This window comes from Phyllobates terribilis, unplaced genomic scaffold (genome assembly GCF_046119375.1).
Source record: "Phyllobates terribilis strain yellow unplaced genomic scaffold, ASM4611937v1 Scaffold_353__1_contigs__length_1967111, whole genome shotgun sequence".
In the NCBI taxonomy this organism is placed as follows: Eukaryota; Metazoa; Chordata; class Amphibia; order Anura; family Dendrobatidae; genus Phyllobates; species Phyllobates terribilis.
Genome location: NW_027363113.1, coordinates 1,782,865 through 1,806,421, shown reverse-complemented (window position 1 = coordinate 1,806,421; position 23,557 = coordinate 1,782,865). Strand labels below are relative to the sequence as shown.

Below are 23,557 nucleotides of genomic sequence, written 5' to 3'. Positions count from 1 at the left end.
TGCCTCTGGAAGAACGCAGTCTGTGGCCTGAGAAGTTGCCCGATCTGGTGGACCTATACAACCACATCCCGGTAGGTTCCACCAACTGTACCCCGGCTTACCTAATGAGGGCGAGACCTGGTAAGTTACCTGTTGACCTGGAAATGGGAGTCCTGACACCCGAGGACACTTCACCAGAACCGGAAAGTACAGGAGAGCGTGGAGCGAAGTCTCTGTCAGGCTAGGGAAAGACAAGAGAAAACTTACAACCAATATGCTCCCGCCGTTCCCCTGGTACCCGGAGAGCAGGTCTTAAAGAGGAAAAGACGGCTCCACAAGTTGGACGACCAGTGGGAGAAGGACCCGTACACCGTACTGCCCTCAAGCCACGATAACCCGAAGGTCTGTACCATCAGTAAAGACGGAGGGGAAACCACAGCCATTGTATCCCGGGACCACCTGAAGAAGTGTCCCGAACAACTGAGGAACCCTGAAGAGGAACAAGAAGACCATCGACCCGTAGAGGAAAGGGAAGATATGGTTAGTACTGTGCTCGGGGACTTCCCTCGGTCTTGGACTCAAGTCAATGGTGCAGTTGTGGTACCCGTACTCACCTTCCTCCAACCGTCATCCCAAGCACCTACGGAGCAACGGGTAGAGCTGGAAGAACAGCCGGTCCAGGAGGCAGAAGACCCCACACCCGCAGACCAGGAGGATCAATCCTCTGCTTGCAGTGAGCCTGCCATATCCCTAGTGAGCCAGGGAACTCGTAGACAGCTGCCCAGTTTACCCTTGACAGCTCCTACACCCTGTAGTTCGGGGCCAGACAGTCAGCTCCGTAGGTCCACCAGAGCCACTAGAGGCCAGTTACCCGCACGCTGGAGGATTTAAAGTGTATAAATTGTTTTATTTATGTTTACCTGTGTATTGTTGCTTGTGTATAATTTTGTGTTTCTAGTTATTTTTAGGAGTCCTTGGTGGATCTTCCGGGAATCCTTGTACAATTAGTTGGAGCGTAACCCAGGATGGACTAGAGACTGTTAAGGACTCGGGGCAAGACAGACCCCTACCTGGTTACGTCTCCCTGTTTTGGTGAAATGGACACCTTTGTTTTCTTCAAAACTGCACCCGGTTGCGGACACGCCGTAACCATCTTTATGTGTTTTTCTTATTGTATTATTATTGTTTATACCTTGTTATGTTTTTCTAAAAATATGTTTAGTCCCGGAGTACTAAATTTCACTAGGGGGGAATGTGACACCCCAGGGGTCTGGTTGCCACAGTGATAGAGATATTACGTCTGAGAGCAGGTGGGAGGTCTCTTGGTCAGGGATCCTATGCATGCCACACCTCCTGCCCAGTCCTGGGAGGGGAAGAACTTCCCCTATATAAACCTGGGGCTGAGGCAGGGTTAGTGAGTAGAGAAGAAGCAGAGAAAAGAAGCAAATATAGGAAGAAACAACAGGAGCTCTGTGGGAGCAGTGTACAAGGAGTCAGGGGCTGGCAGCTGCAGAGCTCGCCCTGACTGAGAAGATTTCTTACCGGACCCGGAGTCCGAGGCTGTGGGGACTAACTCCTGCCCAGCAGCAGAATCCGTCAGGCAGGGGATTCCAGGTCCTCTGGCCAAGAAACCTGAAGGCACGGTCACACGCATGGGACCAGCACCGCCATCGTGGAGCGGAAGCTACTAGAAGGCCCCGAGTCACCGGCCATACGGGTGAGCACCACACGGCACACTCAGGGACGTGGGCTACTTTTACCCGCCTCTAGCAAGGTAGCCAGAAGAGTACAGTTAGTTTGGGAGGCCTACAACTCCGCCTGGCCAGGGGAGATCCCATCTGCTCAAGGACTGACCAGGCCCCAATCGCTAGCCAGTACTCCGGGAGGGTCTATCTTTGTCACCAGTAAAGACCCTGAACTACACAGTACCGTCTCCGAGTGGTTCCTGCTACCCCCATCATCCACGTCGGCTGCCCTGAGGCCATACCCCTCCCGTTGGGGGTTATACTATCACGCTGCACAATCCTACCACCGGCCTCAGCGGTCTGCCCTGCAGCAGCAGCTCCCTGGCTGCACTCAACGGGTGGCGTAGTCATCTAACATCTACTGCTAAAACATCGCCGCTTAGTCTGACTCCCTGGGCACGGACCGGATCACCGCCACGAGACTACAACCCTCAACAGATCCGGCTCCGGGTAAGCTCCCGCGTGCGCAACGCTGCGCGACACAGGCCCAGGGGCGCGTCACAGACATACTAGGGAATACATTTCAGCATTCAAGTAACAGTGGCAGCAGTACTCCATACCAAAGGCAAGTTGGGGCACCCACTGAAAAATAAATCATTTTAAAGCTAGTCTCAGTGTTAGCCAGACCTGGAGGTCTTTGTGAAGAAATATGGGATCAGTCAGGCTGGTACAATGGTCACAGCGCAATACATCGACCCATGTAGCCCTGTACTGGGAATATGAAGGCCCTCGGTGGAGCTTGTTGTTCATTTGCAAAGTTCTACACAAGTATTGCGCCACCGTCCTCAACCATCAAATGTGAACCTCTGTCATACTATACAGATGAAAGTTTAAAGCATTATTCCTGCTACCCATTGTACATTTTTTCCAGACCTAGTAAATGAGAGTTTATTTTCGGAAACATGTCTGTCTTCTTCTTTGCGGAGTTAAAGAGTCCCAGTGTCTCACCAACTGTGGCAGAACATAGTCTGAAGGTGCCATCAGCTGAATCCGTAATATGTGCACACAACGAGGAACCCCTTGTCTCGTCCCTTACACCTTCACCATACTTCATTGTTGCTTGCAGACCCTCTATATTGTTCCACTCTCCAGCCCTTTGACAAACTAACTGTCTTCTGTGAACGGCAAATATTTCACATTTTTGCTCATTAGTCCATAGCCAAGGCTGACATTTTTCGGCACCCTTGTTTCTATGACTAAGATATTGTTTTTGATTACAATTCTTCCTTGAAGACCACTTCTGGCCAGAACTTTGGATGGGATGGGAGCATTTTTGTGCCAGCTCTGTGCTCAGGCTTGGACTGGCCGACAGGAGAATCCTCCAGTGGACCCCTGTGCAGAGTGGCCACCACCCTTTTATATGAGCAGTACTTGGCACAATAAACTTTACTCACTATGTGCAGACAAAGGTAGCATCTTATTCATTTACCAATCTACCCAGTTCATGGTTATATAAATTTGTGATTGAGGATAATGTCACATTTGCATGTAGTTGAGAAGTGGGGCCCTAAAGTTGGACAGTGGGGGTCTCTGGCACCAGTCAGACACTGCTTGTGTCTCTTGTATTCGGTGTCTCTGTGTCCCGGTCTTCAGTCTTCAAGCAGGTAGTTTGTTGTGTAGGACATACACTATTTTAGTGCCCTTCCCCCATCACAGAGATTGGTCTCCATAAGGATGTGTGCCCACGATGCATTTTTAAACTTTTCCGCAGCAGCAAAAACGCTGCAGAAACGCTTAAAAAACGCATGGTAGAAGGCCTGCCATGGTCCCCAATGATAATCCGCATGTGCTGTGCACATGCTGCGGAAATTTCCACTGCGGATTATCATTGCGGAAAAAAACGCAGCACTACCAATTATTTTGCGGAAGTGCTGCGTTTTCGCCGCCATTTACTTGCATTAGATCGCATGGATTACGCATCACTGTATATGTAGATGCGCATTCCATGCGTTCTAATGTGTGGATCGTACCCAGGTCTAGAGAAGAGGAGACTCTCCTCCGGACCCTTGTACCATAGAAAATTGTAAAAAAAAATGAATAAAATAAGTATATATTTATTTTTTACCTTCTGGCGGCCCCCGATGAGCTCCTCCTCTCATGCCGGCAGTTCGATGGACTGAAGGAATTGCGCTGACGTCATAGTCATGTGACGGGTCACGCGACACTGACGTCGGCAGGTCCTTCAGTGTAACATGATCTGCCGGCAGCCGGGACGGTGAAGCTAGACACCGGGGGCCATCAGAAGGTAAGTAAATATTTATTTTTTGACATTCTCTTGGGTCACACTATATAAATCCATGCTGGTTGCATGGATTTATATAGTGTGACCAAGTTGTCAAGCACTTTCCAAGTGATGCTAAAATCGCTTGGAAAGCACTTGTCAAACCGCATGCGGAAATGCATGTGAAGAACGCTTCACATCCGCATGTCCCTGGCAGGAAAAACGCATGTACAATCCGCATGTACAATCCGCATGTACAATCCGCACGTACAATCCACATGCGTTTTTTCTGCCAGGGGAGATGCAGAAACGCTCAGGAAAAATCCGGAGCATTTCTGCATCGTGGGCACATTGTTAGAACCCTCCTGTTAGTTTTTGCTATCTTGTGTTTTGCAGTCACGTGACAATCTACCTATATATTCCAGCTCCTCCCTTCTGGCTTTGCTGGACTTCAGTGTTGTTTGACTGTTTTGCTAGCCTGGTGCTTCTGTGCCTTTCTCTGTTTGCTTGGTCCTCTTGGACCTCTAGTACTTTTTGTCAGTTTGTCTTTTGTGTTCTACAACAATTTCTGTTTAGGAGGTGTCCCATTTTTGTCCCAGTCCTTAGTTCTTTAGGGACCCCTACCTTAATTCTATAGGTCTTCGTTCAGACTAGCCGAGGACGAAGGTGGGTCTGTTCACTAGGAACAGGCAGCCCGCTACATCGTAGGGATTCAGCTTAGTCTTACTGTAGGGACAGCTTTCCCCTATCTTTCCTTAGTTCTTCTTGCAGATCACAACAGTAAGTCCAGCCCAAAAAAAAAACTAAAAGGAAAGAAATTCAGGGATCAGTATGGTTTCCGTCCAGGAGTTGGCTCAACGCGTGCAAGGATTGTCTCTGGAGGTGGCCGAGCTTCAGCAACACGTGAGTAGCTGTCCTGGAGCGCATTTTGTGGAACCAAAGGTAGGACTGCCTGATGTTTTTTATGGTAAACAGCAAGATTTTTTTCCTTTAAAAATGCTTATTTGTTATATTTTCGTTTGAGACCAAGTTCCTCTGGGAATGAATCACAGCGCATTGGTTTTATTATGTCACTTTTGCGCAAAGAACCACAGGGTTGGGCCTTTTCCCTCCAGCCTAATGATCCGTGTTTAAATTCTGTTGAAGAATTTTTTTCTGCTATGGGGCTATTATATGACGATCCTGATCGAATCTCATCTGCTGAATCAGAACTTAGACGTTTGAATCAGGGGTCTGATGATGTTGAAAATTATTTCACACACATCAGGAGATGGGCTTCAGAAGTTAAGTGGAATGATTCGGCGCTTAGATGTTTATTTCTTGCTGGTCTGAGTGAAAGGGTTAAGGATTTGCTAATTGCATTCCCTGCACCTGAGACTCTGCAGGAGGCTATGCAGTTAGCTGTTCGTATAGACAGGAGACTGAGGTGCAGGCTCAATGACGTAAAGACTCCTGTAATGTCAGGTCCTAGTCCCCAGAAAATCTGCACTGACGGCGGGGAACCGATGGAGGTTGGGGAGATGTCACTCCACTCTCAGGAAAAAGACTGGAGATTCGCTGAGGGATTGTGTCTTTATTGTGGTAAAGGTGACCATTTGATTAAGTATTGTGAGCGTCATTTAAGTAAAGAAAAAAAAAGGTCAGTTACGCCCGTATAGCTTGTTTATGCTCTGCAAGAGTATTTCTTTCTGGGAGTACTACTCTGCAGGGAGATTTGATTGAATTTCAGGTATTTGTGGATTGTGGTTCAGCACTTAATGTGATTGATAAAGGGTTTTTGGAAAACCTTAAATTGAAATCCAAACCTTTGTCATCACTTATTTCTGTGGTTGCAATTGATAACACTCCTTTGAACTGTATTACTCACAAGGTTGCAGTATTTTCTCGCACTATCAATGGAGTTCACCAAGAAATTTTGGACTTGGTTGTTTTGGATAATTTACCCTCTCCAGTTGTTCTAGGATTGCCTTGGTTAAAACTGCACAATCCTTTATTGGACTGGTCTACTAATGTGATTAAGTTTTGGAGTCCGAAGTGCTATGATAAATGTTGTAATGGTCGCTCTGCGGCTGTGGAAAAAGTGGAATTACCTGTACCTATTCAAGATTTTTGGAGGGTTTTTTTGGAGGAGTCGCAAGTTTTACCTCCTCATAGGGATTATGATTGCGCCATTGAGTTTGTTCTGGGTGCTACTCTTCCCAAAAGTCGCTTGTTTAAACTGACTATCCCTGAAAGAAAGGCCTTGGAGGAGTACAAAGAGACTAGCCTGGTTGCTAGTCACATTAGACCTTCTAAGTCGCCTGTGGCAGTCGGATTCTTCTTTGTTAAAAAAAAGGACGGCGGTTTATGTCCATGTCTGGATTTTCGTGAAATAAGATTACCGTACGCAATTCCTACCCGTTACCGTTAATTCCTGACTTGTTTAACCAGTTAGTGGGAGACAAGTGGTTCTCCAAAATTGATCTCCGGGGGGCATACAATTTGTTACGTGTGAAGGAGGGTGATGAATGGAAAACTGCTTTTAACACTCCGGTAGGTCATTTTGAAAATCTGGTGATGCCTTTTGGTCTTACCAATGCACCTGCATTTTTTCAGAACCCTATTAATGACATCCTGAGACCTCTGATTGGTAAGAATGTGGTTGTGTATTTGGATGACATTTTGATTTATTCACCAGATCTGGAGTCCCATTGGCAGAGTGTACGTGAAGTTTTGCAGTTATTGGGTGATATTTCACTCTTTGCTAATCTGGAGAAATGTGAGTTTGCTGTGCAGAAAATTTGTTTTTTGGGCTACATTGTCTCCAGCGATTGCTTTGAGATGGACCCTGTGAAGGTTCAGGCTGTGCAGGAATGGCCTAGGCCTATTGGTTTGAAATCTATACAGAGATTTTTGGGTTTTGCCAATTATTACAGGAAATTCATTAAGAATTTTTCTGTAATTGTTAAACCTCTAACCGATCTCACCAGGAAAGGTGCGAATACGGCCCAGTGGACTACTGAGGCCATTGAAGTTTTTGAGTATCTCAAAGAGAGGTTCAGTTCTGCCCCTATCCTTATGCAGCCTGATGAGACCAAGCCTTTTTTGGTCGAGGTCGATGCTTCATCGGTGGGGGTCGGAGCAGTTTTGTCTCAGGAGAACAAGGGTGGAGTACATCCTTGTGCCTTCTTTTCGAAAATTTTTTCGGAAACCGAACTGAATTATGATGTTGGAAATCGGGAGCTGCTGGCTATTAAACTCGCGTTTGAACATTGGCGTCATTTTTTGGAAGGCGCTAGATTTCCTATTCAGGTTTTCACAGATCATAAGAATTTGATTTATCTGGATGCTGCCAAGCGCTTGAATGCCCGTCAAGCTAGGTGGGCACTTTTTTTTTCTCGGTTTCATTTTTCTGTTACCTATTTCCCTGGTACTAAGAATGTTAAAGCCAATGCTTTATCTCGCAGCTTCTCTCCTACGGTCGGTGCCGAGGAGGAGGAGAGCATTTTACAGAAAGGAGTTGTGGTGGCGGCTTTGGACTCTGTTTTGGAGAATGGGATTCTGAAAGCTCAAGATGATGCTCCATCTAACACTCCCCATGGGAGGTTGTTCGTGCCTGGAGCCTTTAGGAGAGATTTGTTTGTGGAGTGTCATGAGTCTCTGTTGGCAGGTCATCCAGGAATTTCGGAGACTAAGAGACTGATCAGTCGCAGTTTTTGGTGGCCTGGATGGCAGAAGGAAGTCATCAAGTGAGTGTGTCAGTGTACTGTGTGCGCTAGGTCAAAGGCTTCACATACTCCTGCTGCGGGGTTGCTTTGCCTTCTGGATGTTCCTAGTGCGCCTTGGACGCATCTCACTATGGATTTTATTACTGATCTTCCTGTGTCCGAGGGTTTTACTGTCATCTGGGTGGTCGTGGACCGTTTTAGTAAGATGTGTCATTTGGTTCCATTCATTAAGTTGCCCTGCGCCAAGACACTCGCTAAGGCATTTGTTAAGGAGATTGTCAAGCTCCATGGTGTTCCCACGGATATTGTTTCTGATAGAGGACCTCAGTTTGTGGCTTGCTTTTGGCGTGCTTTTTGTGCAGGTTGGGAGTCCATTTGTCATTTTCGTCTGGTTATCATCCTGAGTCTAATGGACAGACTGAAAGAAAGAACCAGGATGTTGAGCAGTTTTTGCGTTGCTTTGTGGCGGACAATCAAGAGGTGTGGTCGGAGTTTCTGCTTCTCGCAGAATTTGCTCTTAACAGTCATACATCCTCCTCTGCTGGGTGTTCTCCTTTTTTTTTGTTGTACTGGGAGACATCCGTCTTTTGGTTCTTTCTCCAAATTGGGGTCGGCGGTGCCGGAGGAGGAGAATTTTTCCGGTGATTTAGAGAGAGTTTGGACTAATGTACGTTGTAACCTTCAAGAGGCTAACAAAAAGTCCAAGAAGTATTTTGACAGGAAACGTAAAGAGGTTTTGTTTACTGTGGGTGACATGGTTTGGTTGTCCTTGAAGAACCTGCGTTTGAGGATTCCCTCTAAAAAACTGGGTCCTAAGTTTGTGGGTCCATTTAAAGTGCTTCAGGTTGTTAACCCACCTGCTGTTAGGTTGGATGTCCCTACTTCCTGGAAGATTAATCCTGTATTTCATGTTTCCTTCTTGAAAAAGGCTGACGTATCTAATAGGGACGCCACTGTCACAGTTCCTCCTGTGGTGGAAGACGGCGAATATGAAATTTCTCGTATTTTGAATTCTAGATGGCATAGAGGGAAATTACAGTATCTTGTCTCCTGGAAGGGTTTCGGTCCCGAAGACTACTCCTGGGTAAGGACGGATGATGTCTCTGCTCCTAGGCTAGTTAAAGCTTTCCACAGGAGGTTTCCTCAAAGGCCTGGGCCTGGAGGATCAGGAGGATCCTCATAGAAGAGGGGGTTCTGTTAGAACCCTCCTGTTAGTTTTTGCTATCTTGTGTTTTGTGGCCACGTGACCACCTGCCTATATATTCCAGCTCTGCCCTTCTGGCTTTGCTGGACTTCAGTGTTGTTTGACTGTTTTGCTAGCCTGGTGCTTCGGTGCCTAGCTCTGTCAGTTTGCTTGGTCCTCTTGGACCTCTAGTACTTTTTGTCAATTTGTCTTTTGTGTTCTACAACAATTTCTGTTTAGGAAGTGTCCCATTTTTGTCCCAGTCCTTAGTTCTTTAGGAGCCCTTCCTTAATTCTATAGGTCTTCGTTCAGACTAGCCGAAGAAAAAAGTGGGTCTGTTGACTAGGAACAGGCAGCCCGCTACATCGTAGGGATTCAGCTTAGTCTTACTGTAGGGACAGCTTTCCCCTATCTTTCCTTATTTCTTCTTGCAGATCATAACACACATAGCCTTACTTTGTTATTTAGATAGACAGATAGATAGAGGGCTGCCACCAGGAATTTCAGGGCCCAATATTGGCAACATTTTCAAGCTCCCTTGAGACTCCGCCCAGGCTCCACCCCAGCTCCACCTCCACCCCTCGAAACTTCCACAGTCCCACCACCAAATATTGGAAAAACTCCACTTCTGCACCACGCCCTCACCAATCACAGATTTACAGTTCCCACTCAACCATATATCACATACATAGCCAGCAACTTTTGTTTTGGCCAAAAGATTTTTTTAATCAACCACCACGACAAGTTAGACTCTTTTGGCTGGGCCCTACTTTACTCTAACCTATTAAACCTTTCTTAAAATATCCAATACTCTTTTTAGGTATATTTTTATTTCTTTTTCTTTAAAGGAATGTGTCACATACATTTTTTAAAATGACTAATAATATCACATTCAAGGAACAAAAACCATCACACCATAGCCGGACCACAATTTACCATCACATAGTCACCAAATAATACCACATACAAGGTATACTGCCACACCATGACCAGACCACATATTACCACCACATAGTGATCAAATAATAGCACATACAAGGAAAAAATACCGCCACACCATGGCCAGACCACATATTACCACCACATAGTGATCAAATAATACCACATACAAGGAAAAAATACCGCCACACCATGGCCAGACCACATATTACCACCAAATGGTCACCAAATAATACCACATATACACTGTGTGCAGAATTATTAGGCAAATAAGTATTTTGATCACATGATAATTTTTATACATGTTGTCCTACTCCAAGCTGCATAGGCTTGAGAGCCAACTACCAATTAAGTAAATCTGGTGATGTGCATCTCTGTAATGAGGAGAGGTGTTGACTAATGACATCAACACCCTATATAAGGTGTGCTTAATTATTAGGCAACTTCCTTTCCTTTGGCAAAATGGGTCAGAAGAGAGATTTGACGGGCTCTGAAAAGTCCAAAATTGTGAGATGTCTTGCAGAGGGATGCAGCAATCTTGAAATTTCCATACTTTTGAAGCGTGATCACCGAACAATCAAGCGTTTCATGGCAAATAGCCAACAGGGTCGCAAGAAGCGTGTTGGCCAAAAAAGGCGCAAAATAACTGCCCATGAATTGACGAAAATCAAGCGTGAAGCTGCCAAGATGCCATTCGCCACCAGCTTTGCCATATTTCAGAGCTGCAACGTTACTGGAGTATCAAAAAGCACAAGGTGTGCGATACTCAGGGACATGGCCAAGGTAAGGAAGGCTGAAAAACGACCACCTTTGAACAAGAAACATAAGATAAAATGTCAAGAATGGGCCAAGAAATATCTTAAGACTGATTTTTCAAAGGTTTTATGGACTGATGAAATGAGAGTGACTCTTGATGGGCCAGATGGATGGGCCAGAGGCTGGATCAGTAAAGGGCAGAGAGCTCCACTTCGACTCAGACGCCAGCAAGGTGGAGGTGGGGTACTGGTATGGGCTGATATAATCAAAGATGAACTTATGGGACCTTTTCGGGTTGAGGATGGAGTGAAGCTCAACTCTCAGACCTACTGCCACTTTCTGGAAGACAACTTCTTCAAGCAGTGGTACAGGAAGAAGTCGGTATCGTTCAAAAAAAACATGATTTAAATGCAGGACAATGCTCCCTCACATGCATCCAACTACTCCACAGCGTGGCTGGCCAGTAAAGGTCTAAAAGAAGAAAAAATAATGACATGGCCCCCTTGTTCATCTGATCTGAACCCCATAGAGAACCTGTGGTCCATCATAAAATGTGAGATCTACAGGGAGTGAAAACAGTACACCTCTCGGAACAGTGTCTGGGAGGCTGTGGTGGCTGCTGCACGCAATGTTGATCGAAAACATATCAAGCAACAGACAGAATCTATGGATGGAAGGCTGTTGAGTGTCATCATAAAGAAAGGTGGCTATAATGATCACTAATTTTTTTGGTTTTTGTTTTTGCATGTCAGAAATGTTTATTTCTAAATTTTGTGCACTGATATTGGTTTACCTGGTGAAAATAAACAACTGACATAGGATTATATTTGGTTTTTATTAAGTTGCCTAATAATTCTGCACAGTAATAGTTACCTGCACACACAGATATCCTCCTAAGATAGCCAAATCTAAAAAAAAAACACTCCAACTTCCAAAAATATTAAGCTTGGATATTTATGAGTCTTTTGGGTTGATTGAGAACATAGTTGTTGATCAATAATAAAAATAATCCTCTAAAATACAACTTGCCTAATAATTCTGCACACAGTGTAAGGGACAAATACCGCCACACCATGACCGGACCACATATTACCACCACATAGTGACCAAATAATACAATACTGATCATTAATAAAAAAAAAAAAAAATACTAATATTACCATAAGTGCCATTATACACAGGAGCTCTCTACATAGTAGACGGTGTACAGTGATCACCAGTGACATTATACACAGGAGCTCTGTATATAGTGTCAGTGTACAGGTAATACAGTGATCACCAGTGACATTATACATAGGAGCTGTGTATATAGTGTACAGGTAATACAGTGATCACCAGTGACATTATACACAGGAGCTCTGTATATAGTGTCAGTGTACAGGTAATACAGTGATCACCAGTGACATTATACATAGGAGCTGTGTATATAGTGTACAGGTAATACAGTGATCACCAGTGACATTATGCACAGGAGCTCTCCATATAGTGTATAGTGTACAGGTAATACAGTGATCACCAGTGACATACACAGGAGCTCTGCACATTAGTATATAGTGTCATTGTACAGAGAACACACTGACTCACAAGTGACGTCTCTAGTTGAAGTCCTTCATCTTCGCTTTTTTTCACTTTCATCCAGCGCAGACCGACCTCACTTCTTCCAGCCAGGACTCGTCTCTGCATAAAATAGCACACAGTTATCTAGAGCACATTCCCCAATTTCTACATTACGCAGCTGAATACAGATGTGCACCCACCATTAATATATAATTAGTTATTATGCAACCCACCATTCCAAATACAAATTGTAATCCACCACGGCCCCCCCCACTAACTGTAAATAGCCACTTTCTCCACCCAATAAATATATAAATTAAATAGCACCTGTACTCTTTCCCAATTCATTACCAGTCACACTCCTGCATCCTCAACACCCCCCACTCTGTACCTTCCGCTCCCCCAATTCATTATATTTACATGAACCCCTCCACTCCAATTCATTATGTCATGTTCATGCTCTCTCCCAACCTGTATTCATAATCATTTATTCTCCCCCACTCCCAATTCATCATTTGCTCTCCCCCACTCCCAATTCATTATTTGCTCTCCCCCACTCCCAATTCACCATTAGCTCTCCCCACCCCCCATTCAACATTTGCTCTCCCCACTCCAAATTCACCATTAGCTCTCCCCACTCCAAATTCACCACTAGCTCTCCCCACCCCCCACTCCCAATTCACCATTTGCTCCCCCCATCCCCACTCCCCATTCACCATTTGCTCTCCCCACTCCCAACTCATCATTTGCTCTCCCCACTCCCAATTCACCATTTGTTCTCCCCACCCTCCACTCCCAATTCACCATTTGCTCACCCCACCCTCCACTCCCAATTCACCATTTGCTCTCCCCACCCGCACTCCTAATTCACCATCTGCTCTCTACCCCCACTTCCAATTCAACGTTTGCTCTCCCCACCCCCCACTCACTATTTGCTCCATTCACCATTAGTTCTCCCCACCCCCTATTCCCAATTCACCATTTGCTCTTCCCACCCCCAATTCATCATGTGCACTCCACACTCCCAATTCACCATTAGCTCTCACTACCGCTCCCTCCCAATTGACCATTTTCTCTCCCCACTCCCAATTTACCATTAGCTCTCCCCACCCCCACTCCCAATGCACCATTTGCTCTCCCCACCCACCACTCCCAATTCACCGTTTGCTCTCCCCACCCCCAATTCACCATTTGCTCTCCCCACCCCCACTTCATCATTTGCTCTCCCCACCCCCAATTCACCATGTGCTCTCCACACTCCCAATTCACAATTTGCTCTCCCCACTCACCTCTCTCAATTAATCATTTGCTCTCCCCAACCACTCCCAATTCATCATTTGCTCTCCTCACCCCCCCATTCAGCATATGCTCTCCCCACCCCCCACTTCCAATTCACCATGTACTCTCCCCACCCCCCAGATCATTATCTGCTCTCCCCACCCCCAATTCACCATGTGCTCTCCCCATCCCCCACTCGCAATTCACCATTTGCTCTCTCCACCCCCCACCTTCAATTCATAATTTGCTCTCCCCACCCACCATGTGCTCTCCCCACCCCCAATTAATAATGTGCTCTATCCACTCCTCACTCCCAATTCACCATGTGCTCTCCCCACCCCCCACTCCCAGTTCACCATGTGCTCTCCCCACCCCTTAATTCCAGTTCACCTTGTGCTCTCCTCACCCCCCACTTCCAATTCTCCATGTGCTCTCCCCACCCCGACTCTCAGTTCATCATGAGCTCTCCCCACCCCCACTCCAAAATCATCATTTGCTCTCCCCACCCCCAATTCACCATGTGCTCTCTCCCCCCCCACTCCCAATTCATCATGTGCTCTCCCCTTCCCCCACTCCCTATTCTCCAAGTGCTTTCCCCAACCTCCACTCCCAGTTCATCATGAGCTCTCCCCCAAGACCATTTAATTAATTCTATTAAAAATAAATAAATTGATACTTACCTCTCATATAATCCCCTGCAGCTGCACTTCTGTACTGGCATCTTGGCCCTCTATGCAGACGCGTACGCGATGATGTCATTGCGTACGCACCTTCACCAGCACGTCCCATAAGAGGCGGAGGGACTGCACGGCCGTTCAGGTTTTATGGCGGTGAGAGCTCCAAGGGTCCCGGCACACGATACCCCAGTGTCGGCATATAAGTAAGCAAAAAAGATGGTAGCACTTAATAGAAAATTACATAAAAAATGGTGTATTTATTGGCCCGTGTGAACAGGTGCCAATGTTTCGGCTCAAAAGCAAGTGGATTTTTAATGCAACCAAACAAGCCTCATCAGGTCTAAGAAATGTATTTATTTTAATAAAATAAACAGTTTGTATTGTGGAGTCTGCTCCACTTCAGAATTATTACATATATTGGGAATAACTCTTTAACCCCTTCCCACTTAAGGTACTTTTTACTTTCCTGACCAAGCCAAATTTTTTAAACTAATATGTGCCATTTTATGTGGTAATAATTTTTTTCTTGACACATTGTAGTTTACGTTCGTGGTAAATTTAGGTCAATATGATAGACATTTATATAAAAAATATCGGAAATTTGATAAATATTTAGAAAAAGTCTCATTTTTGTACTTTGAATTTTGTATGCCAATGAAATGTCCCATCCCTCAGTTTTTCAGGACCATCTACACATTTGAAAAGATTTTGAGGGATCTATATGTCATGTATACACCTCAAAATATTCAAAACCGTATTCAGAAATTTTGTATAACCCACAGGGCTTCATGCAAAGTTAAATGAAAAATTACTTTTTATTATTATTATTAGCATGTGAAGGTATTTGCAAAGGGGGGTAGCAGAGGAATAGTGAGGCGAGAGATGAACCAGTCGAGCAGCAGAGTTGGGGATGGACTGGAGGGGTGCGAGAGTGTTAGCAGGTAGGCCACAGAGGAGGGTGTTGCAGTAGTCGAGGCGGGAGATGATGAGGGCATGAACAAGCAGTTTAATAGATTGAGGGTTGAGGAAAGGATGGATTCTGGGAATACTTTTGAGCTGGAGGCCACAGGAGGTGGCAAGAGCTTGGATGTGGGGTTTGAAGGACAGGGCAGAGTCAGGGGTTACTCCGGGGACCGGGGAAAGTGTGATGTCATTTATTGTGATAGAAAGATCAGGTGGGGAAGATATGCGAGATGAAGGAAAGATGATGAGTTCAGTGTGCGGAAACAGTTGGCTTATACTCGAGTATATACGGTATATACTTTAAACTGTAAAGTGTTAGTAACAAGGCAAATCAACAGTAGAACTAATAACAGTAAGCTTGGGATAGCAGAGAAAGTCTTTCACTATTTAACGTTAATGTTCTCTTCACAAAGGTGGTGTGCCCAGTCGTGTGAGTTTCCATGTAAGTTCTCTATGAAGCTCTGGCCCTAGCGGGGATCACTGGGTTTTCTGGCTAGGCCGCAAGTCTCTCTCTGATGTTCACTACTAGGACCAACCCTTCTCAATCAATATGTTTCCACAAAGTAAAATAATAGGAGCTATACTCACCTCTGGTGCTGGCACCATTCCAGCTGGATCACTGAGGGGCTCCCGCAGGAACTGAGCAGTCAATGTCTGTGATCCTAGCTGTTATCTTTAATTAACGCCTTTGATGCCGCAACCTATAGTATCAGTGGCATCTAGGTTGTCAAATAAAGGTAGGGGGCTCTTTTAGTCAACCAACTCACACAATGGCCCCCACAGCTGTAATTGTAAATCATGCCTCGCAGCATCGTGCAATAAAGCTCAACCAGGTTCACATTCTGTAAAGGGACTAAAGTAAAAAAAGTAAAAACCAAAACGGTTTATAGAAAAAAATAACAAATCCCAGGTCCCGTTCTTTGATGTGGACTTGGGAACTGAGCCGACAAATGATGGCTGCATTATTCAGCCATCATCTGCCTCTAACAGATGCGAGTGGAGGGAAGCGACCGTTAACCTGTTATATGCCGCTAACAATCTGTGATGGCAGAATTTACAGAGACTGGTCCAGGTGGGGCACACTGTTCTAACTGTCCCTGCATCATGATTGTGGGGTGCCAAAGGGTTGTCATGACAGCTTGAGGTTTTCTGAACACCCCAGTGCTTGTCATGACAATACTCTGTAGTATCGGTGTCTCTGCGCCTTGACAGGCAGAGACGCCGTCCCTCTTACCGCCGCGCTCCCCTCCCGGCGTCCTCCGGCGCTCCTGCTTCTGCCGGCGCGCAGCTTCCCGGGCATTGTGCTTAGGGCGCCCTCTTAAAGGGGCCGCGCACGCCGTCCTAAGGAGTCCCCGGCCAATGACCGGAGGACCTCTCATATAAAAGGCACCTCCTCCAAGATGGAGGTGCCCATGCAAGGTTGTAGCTTTGTGTGTTAAACTCTGCTTCAGCCCTCAGGTCCTGCTGCCAGCCTGACTACCAGTCCAGCCCGCCAGCTTGACTACAAGTCCAGCCCGCCAGCCTGACTACAAGTCCAGCCCGCCAACCTGACTACAAGTCCAGCCCGCCAGCCTGACTACTAGTCCAGTCCGCCAGCTTGTCTACTCTCCAGCCCGACAGTCTGTCTACAGTCAAGTCCGCCAGTCTGTCTATGGGCCTTGCCCGCCTGCTTACCTGGAAGCACCTGCCTGTTACCTACCGTGCCTACCAGTCAGCTTATCTGGAGGCTCCTGCTTGTTATCTGCCGTGTCTGCCAGTCTGCCTACCCGGATCACCCGTCAGCCTGCCTGCCGTGCTCATCTGCTGTACCGGTCAGTTCCTGCCTTCTGACCCGTGGGAGTCACCTGCTCTCATACAAGGTTGGTCCCAGAGTAGCACCTGGTCTCTCTGCTCGGTCTTCCCTGGTCACGGAGTCGATTGAGCCGCCGTATGACCTTGGTCAGTCCGAGTTGACAGCTACTTACGCCCCTCTGGTCCCTCCTTGCACCGCAGCACAGAGGTTCCACCACCCGGATCCGTAACATACTCCTTTGAACACATGCCTGTGGAGAGTAGGAGACTGTGATTTTTGCTACATACTGAAGCAGGGCTGCCACCAGGAATTTCAGCACCCCATACTGGCAACATTTCCGGGCACCCTTGAGACTCCACACCAGCCCCGCCTCCACCCCTCAAACTTTCCACCGTCCCACCTCCCACTCTTGGAAAAACTCTGCTTCTGCACCTCGGTTTCACCAATCACACATAAACAGTTCCCATCGAACACCATATCACATACACAGCCATCAGCTTTTGTTTTGGCCAAAAGATTTTTTAAGCCTGCCACCACGACAAGGTAGACTCTTTTGGCAGGGCCCTACTCTACTCTAACCTATTAAACATTTCTTAAACTATCCAATATTCTTTTTAGGTATATTTTGCTTATTTTTCTTTAAGGGAATGAGTGACGTACATTTTTTAAACTAATTGAAACCAGATTGTGATAATTTTTTTATAATCTGTATTTCTGACTTCAGATTATTGTATCCTGTTTTCTGTACATTTATGGAAATCTGCTGTCTTGCCTGTTTGGAGATATGAACAATAGACATATGGATGTATATATATCACAAGACAAAATATGGGAGTCTAATTCCTAGGGAGAGTTTTCTATACATGTTCTCATGTTTAGTGACATGCAGATGTCATTGTGCAGGAAAGGGGAAGAGGTGAGCTGTGACACGACCTAATGTGAATGGTGGATTCTGTTATCTCTCATTGTAATCCTGCTGGCTATGATAATGAGGTGACTGCTGAAAAGGAATCTCTTCTGGACGTGTTATTCTATTAGAAAAGCAATTTCTGTTTATTTATTATTTATGATATAAGGGGTGACAAACTTTAAAGTAAATTCTTCCAAAAAGTTAAACTATGATTAAAAGGATTGGCAATTTTCTGGTTATTCTTTACCAATGTGTTTGAGATGATGATAAGGCACTTAGTATTATGGTCTTTCTTGAACTTCGGCACTAAATACGAAATATGGGAAATAGACTATATTTCTATGTTGAATTTCTGCATTAAGGGCCTTTTAATCATCTCACACACACATTGGTTAAGAATAACCAGAACACGGTCAATGCCCTTAACATAAAAGTTTTGTAAAACATTCCCACTAAACATTTCGCTAATTAAATCTATTTTTCATAAGAGTCATTTAGTTAAATCCTTTGGTCAATTATGTAAAGTGCAAAATTATAATGTAACAAAACAAAGACAAAACGTATAACCAATTAATACAATGAAAATAAGGTCATTTTGTGAGGTCAGAAAACATATTAAAACAACAAACAGTTTTGCACACGATCTAAGGAAATGAACCATAATAATAAAGATGTATTTCCATAAATTCAAGAACAACAAACAATAGTGCGCTCTATCCTAAAAACTGAGCCCTAATATTAAATGGGTATTCCCATCTGGGGTACGGATAGTGCATCGCAGGGTCAGTCAGGTGCAGGTCTCAGAACTGAAACATTACTAACTGATCTGTTACATCTGTCTAATACTAGGACTTTGGGTCAGTAATCCCGCAGTCAGGCTAGGACACTCATCCATAATACAGGGGAACATACATGGCAATAACACACTAATGTAAAACTGGCTACATGTAGAAGATGTGAAGATGCAAATTTACATGTATGGAACAGGCAGTCGTTTTACCTGCTGGTTAGAAAAATCCTTAATCAGGTCTTTAATATTCAGGTGTCTGGCGAGCTCATGTTCAATTGACAGAAGGGCTCGGCTGTTTAACCGTTGTTACGTCATTGTAGAATGCAGATAGTTCTTGAGAGTTTGCTAATGCTATCTCTCCTTCTGCTACTCAAAGTGGTTGGGTGATAAAAATTCTTGCAATACACACCTCTCCAAATCTTGAAGCTCGAATTTGTAGATGGCGTTTAGTAAAGCCAGTGGACCAATGTTTTCTGTAAATGTAGCTTCATAAACTTTCCGAAGACGTTGCTACTCAGAAAGTAACGGTGATGTGAGATCTACCTGCCTTCCCATGGGTTGTTCCATCTCTTGCTATTATTTTGAATTATTTGGTTCTTTCCTAGAATGGGTGGTTAAGTATGAAACAGGTTCCTCCGCTATAATCCATTATCTTGACGATTTTCTTTTTGTGGGACCACCAGATTCCAGGTCCTGTCAATTTTTGCTGGACAATTTTATTTTTTTCGCGTCGTATTTTGGCGTTCCCTTATCCAGTGGAAAAACTTTTGCTACTACTTCGCTATCCTTTTTAGGAATTGAGATTGATTCCGTTGCCATGGTTTTTCGCCTTCCCTCAGAAAAAAATTCAAAATTGCTGTCCCAGATTGAAGGATTTTGTTCTGTCCTCAAAGTAACACTATGTCAAATGCAGTCCATGCTAGGCCTCCTTAACTTTGCTTGCACAGTAATGCCTATGGGGAGAATTTTTCCAGACGTTTATCCCTCTCGACCAAAAGCATCAAGCTTCCCCATCATAGAATTCGGATAAAACCTCCTTTGAAAGCAGACTTGCTGGTTGGGAAGGAGTTCCTCTTGTCCTATAATGGATATACATTCTTTTAGTCATCGGAATTGACTAATGAGGATCTCTCCCTTTTTTCCGATGCCGCTGGATCTACTGGTTTCAGTGTCATTTTTGGAGACCAATGGTGTGCCGAACCTTGGCCGGAATCTTGGCGCACTGAGGGCTGGGTTAAAAACCTTACTTGGTTAGAGTTATTTCCTATCATCACAGCCATTTCTTTATGGGGCCCATCCCTCAGGGATAAACGGATCTGTTATTGGACTGACAATATGAGTATTGTACACGCCATAAATCACTTGTCATCCTCATCTCCCCTGGTTATCAAATTACTCAGATTCCTGGTATTAAAATGCTTACGTTTAAACATCTGGTTTTAAGCCCGCCATGTTCCGGGTACAAATAATGTCATTGCTGATTCTCTTTCTCGTTTCGATTGGCAGAAATTCCGGGAATGTTTCCCCGCAGCCAAACCAGAGGGGCATCCATGCCCATCCCTCATGTGGGAGGTGGTAGAGAAAGATTGATGGAGTTGGTGAGATCTTCAGTGGCCTCATCTACATGGCGTTCTTACGGTAAGGCATGGAATGAGTGGCATAACCTATTTGGGGATAGATCAGCAGCAGCATCCGACGCTGCCCGTCTGGAGGTCACAATCGAATATTTACTTTACTTGCGTAGCATGGGTGTTTCAGGAGCCGTTGCACAGAACCGCCTATCTGATCTCGGTGTTTATTTTCGCCTCTTAGGTTGGAACGATGTTACTAAGGTTTTCATCATTCGGCAGGCTATTATGGATTGGAGGAGGGAGCACACTCGTCAGGAGAACAGACGGCCCATTTCTTTCAGTTTACTTACCCGCCTAATCAACCCACTCCCGCTGTCCGCTCTTCTCCTTTCAAGTCTGCTCTACTCTCTGCCGCTTTTTGACTCGCGTTTTTTGGTTTGGTGCTTTGCGCATTAGTGAATTGGTGTCCCCATCCAAGCGCACTTCAGGAGGACTCCAGTATGATGGTATCACTCCCTGTGACCGAGGTCTCCGTATCCACTTTCGGAAATCGAAAATTGACCCGTCCGGTATTTGTTCATGGGTTCCCCTTCTTACCATCCCCGGTCCTATTTGTCCTTTAACCCTTGTTAATAATTACTTATCATTCTGGCGATCTGGTGACTCCTTTTTCTCACATGAGGATGGTTCTCCTCTTACGGTTTTTCAATTTCAATCTAGTTTTTTTGGAAATGTTTAGCTTTCGTAGGCCTTCCTCTCAAGGTATTTGGTACGTACTCCTTTAGGATAGCAGCTGCTACCGAAGCAGCCCGTGCTGGTTTGCCTAACTCCGAGATCCAGCACATTGGTAGATGGCGTTCCTCCTGTTTTGCAAGATACATCAGACCGAATTTATTGCTTCACTAACTTTATTATCTCTTCATAGATGGTGTAAAACACACAGTGAGGATACTGGGCCACTCTTACATCTTCTGGGCATCCCAAAGAGCAGAACGTCGACCAGGTGGCAGAGGTCTTGGGTTCCACGGCATCAACGTTTTTTTGAGAGGAATAAGAGGCTTGACCTGGCCTCAGGTTCTTCCCGAGGTGGTGCGGATAGCTCAGACTGCTTCCTCTCCCTTAATTCTAGTCCTGCATGCGGGCGGGAATGATCTCTGCTCCTTTCACCTAGCGGAACTCCTCACAATCATGCGCTCCGACGTGGATAAATTCCACAGACTTTTTCCAGAGCTTACTCTGATTTGGTCAGAGGTCATGTCACGTGTTGCATGGCAGGGCGCGAGAGATGTGGCGGCAGTTGAACGTTCTGTGCGCACGCTTAATGCACGCTTAATGCCCGCTTGTCCCGCTTTATCCGTTTTAAGGCCGGAGTGGTCATGAGGCATCACCAACTTGAGGGAGACAATTCCAGTCTTATGCTACCCGATGGAGTCCATCTGACGGAAATAGGGCTGGATATTTTTCTCTCCGGTCTCCAGGATAGCATAGAACAAGCTTTTTACCAAATGGGTGGGGGGCGGAGCGCAGTATAAATACTCCGCTCCTCCTTAGCGGTCATTTTCTCCATCTTGATGTTTTTTTCCGGGACGAAGTCTGACTTGCGCTGGGAGTCCAGCTGTGGCATATGGATTTGCACCCGTTTCAGCTGGCCAATAGTGCCTTAACCGAGTTTTATACCGGTTAAATACTGAGCATGTCCTTTTTGGCTGTGACCGACTTCTACCCATTAAAAGGAGTTTTGGTTAAGATCTGTGTGTTGTCGTTATTCCATGGGACTTTTTGAGGAAATATTGTTGTTGGGTCTCAGCAGTCTGCAGGGCACGTCAATCTTTAATTGAATGCCCCTTGACTGCTGTGCCCTGCTGAAGGGGTTAAATTGTGTGTCCCATGTTCTTTTTCTCCTCTCCTCCTGGCTTTCACCCAATAATCCTCTTCTTCCTCCCTCTTCCCCTCTTTATAAGTCCAGACCCTGTGTGAAGCCCAGCTGTGCTTGGTATCACAGATCCTAGAAGGGTGTATTGACGGATTCCTCCACAAGAGGCCCCCATAACCATTCACACATCTCCACCTTCCACCTCAGACCACCAGAGGGAGCTGTTAGGGATATATAAAGAAGGGAAGGTGGAGCCAGGCAGTCAGTTCCTGCAGAGTGAGACACAGAAACAGGGCAGTCTGCAGTGGAGCTCAGTGACTCCGCAATTCCTCTGGAGAGTTCAGTTAGTGCAAGCCTGAATACAGAGTTGAGCCCGGTTGAGTCGTAGCTCAGAATAGTGAGCTTAGGTGTGCCGGTGCCATAAGATCGGTGAAGCGCGGCAAGCTGCCGTTAGTGCGAGTAGCCTATTGAGGGCCCGAGTAGGCCGAAGGCGAGTAGAGAGAGTTAGTACATAGGGGGCAGAGGAGCTTAACTAGCTCACCCCGAAGAAGAATTTACCGGACACCGGGTCCGAAGCTTACCGGGATATCCACGACCCAGTAAGATATAACCGGAATCCCTGGAGAACTACAAGTCCCAGGATCGCTAAAGGGCTGATACGTACCAGAGCCAGGAGACACATAGGCCCCGTAGGTCGGGAGAGTGCACTCCAAGAGAAGGCCCTACCACAAGGACAGCCAGCGCAGGACAGAGACAAAGTTAGGCCTAGCTTCAGGCAGGTCAGAAACTTACTAAGCAGAGGCAAGGAACAGGAGGCCCAAAACCCGCTCATTGGGGAGGATCCGGACATACACCCTTCACCCTACATTGCTCCGGGGAGTGCCTGAATTTCCATCAGTAAAAGGTACTGAAGTGACTATCGTGTCTGTCCCTGTTCTTGCTCTGACGCGGCTGAGTCTCTCTGTCCTGCATACCCCGTCATACACTGCCCTGAGGCCTAGCTCCATCTGTGGGAGCTATACCATCCAGCTGCCTTATCATTGGCCTCAGTGGACTGCGCAGCGCTGGTGATCCTCACCAGAAGCCACAGGTGGCGTCACGAACTTTTATAAACTTAACATCTATCAACGCCTTTTTAAAGAGAGACCCCAGAGTACGGGCCCGGGAGCCGACCACCGCGACCTCCTTAAGGCTAAAGGCCCGGGTAACCGAGTCTTCCCCCATCCCCTGGGCTAGTCATCTCCAACTGGCGTCACGAACAGGATTACGTGCCCGCTGCAACGACAGAGTGTTGTGCCCATTGCCACCGGGTACTGTGCGCCTTTATTCTGAACTGTGTACGTAAAGTTGTGGTGAAGGTTGCCGCCATTGTTGGGCCGTTGAGCAAGAAGAAGGGCGTAACCGCGGGAAAATAAGGGGCGTACCTTCAAAAGAGCGCTAAGCCCCGGACACGCCCCACGCCTTGACGTCAAAGCTAGAAGCGCCAGTTCCTGTAAGGAGCATCGCTGAACGCTCTGACGTAGGACGCAAGGTCCTGAAGACAACCGTCACCTGCGGAGCTGCGGCCTACCGGAAGAAAAAAAACAGAAGGTAGGCCACGGTTAACTAGGGGGGTG

General features: G+C 46.0%; 1 long non-coding RNA gene across 2 annotated transcripts in view; it reads left to right on the top strand.

Annotated features, from left to right (window-relative positions):
• LOC141222266 (uncharacterized) overlaps window positions 1–21,814 on the top strand; it is a 50,570-nt gene extending 28,756 nt beyond the window's left edge. For both annotated transcript variants that reach the window (XR_012290091.1, XR_012290090.1), the window contains exons 3-4: window positions 20,004–20,135; window positions 20,994–21,814. This is a non-coding gene — a long non-coding RNA (uncharacterized lncRNA). The remainder of the gene's footprint in view (window positions 1–20,003; window positions 20,136–20,993) is intronic.
• The last annotated feature ends 1,743 nt before the right edge of the window (window positions 21,815–23,557 follow it).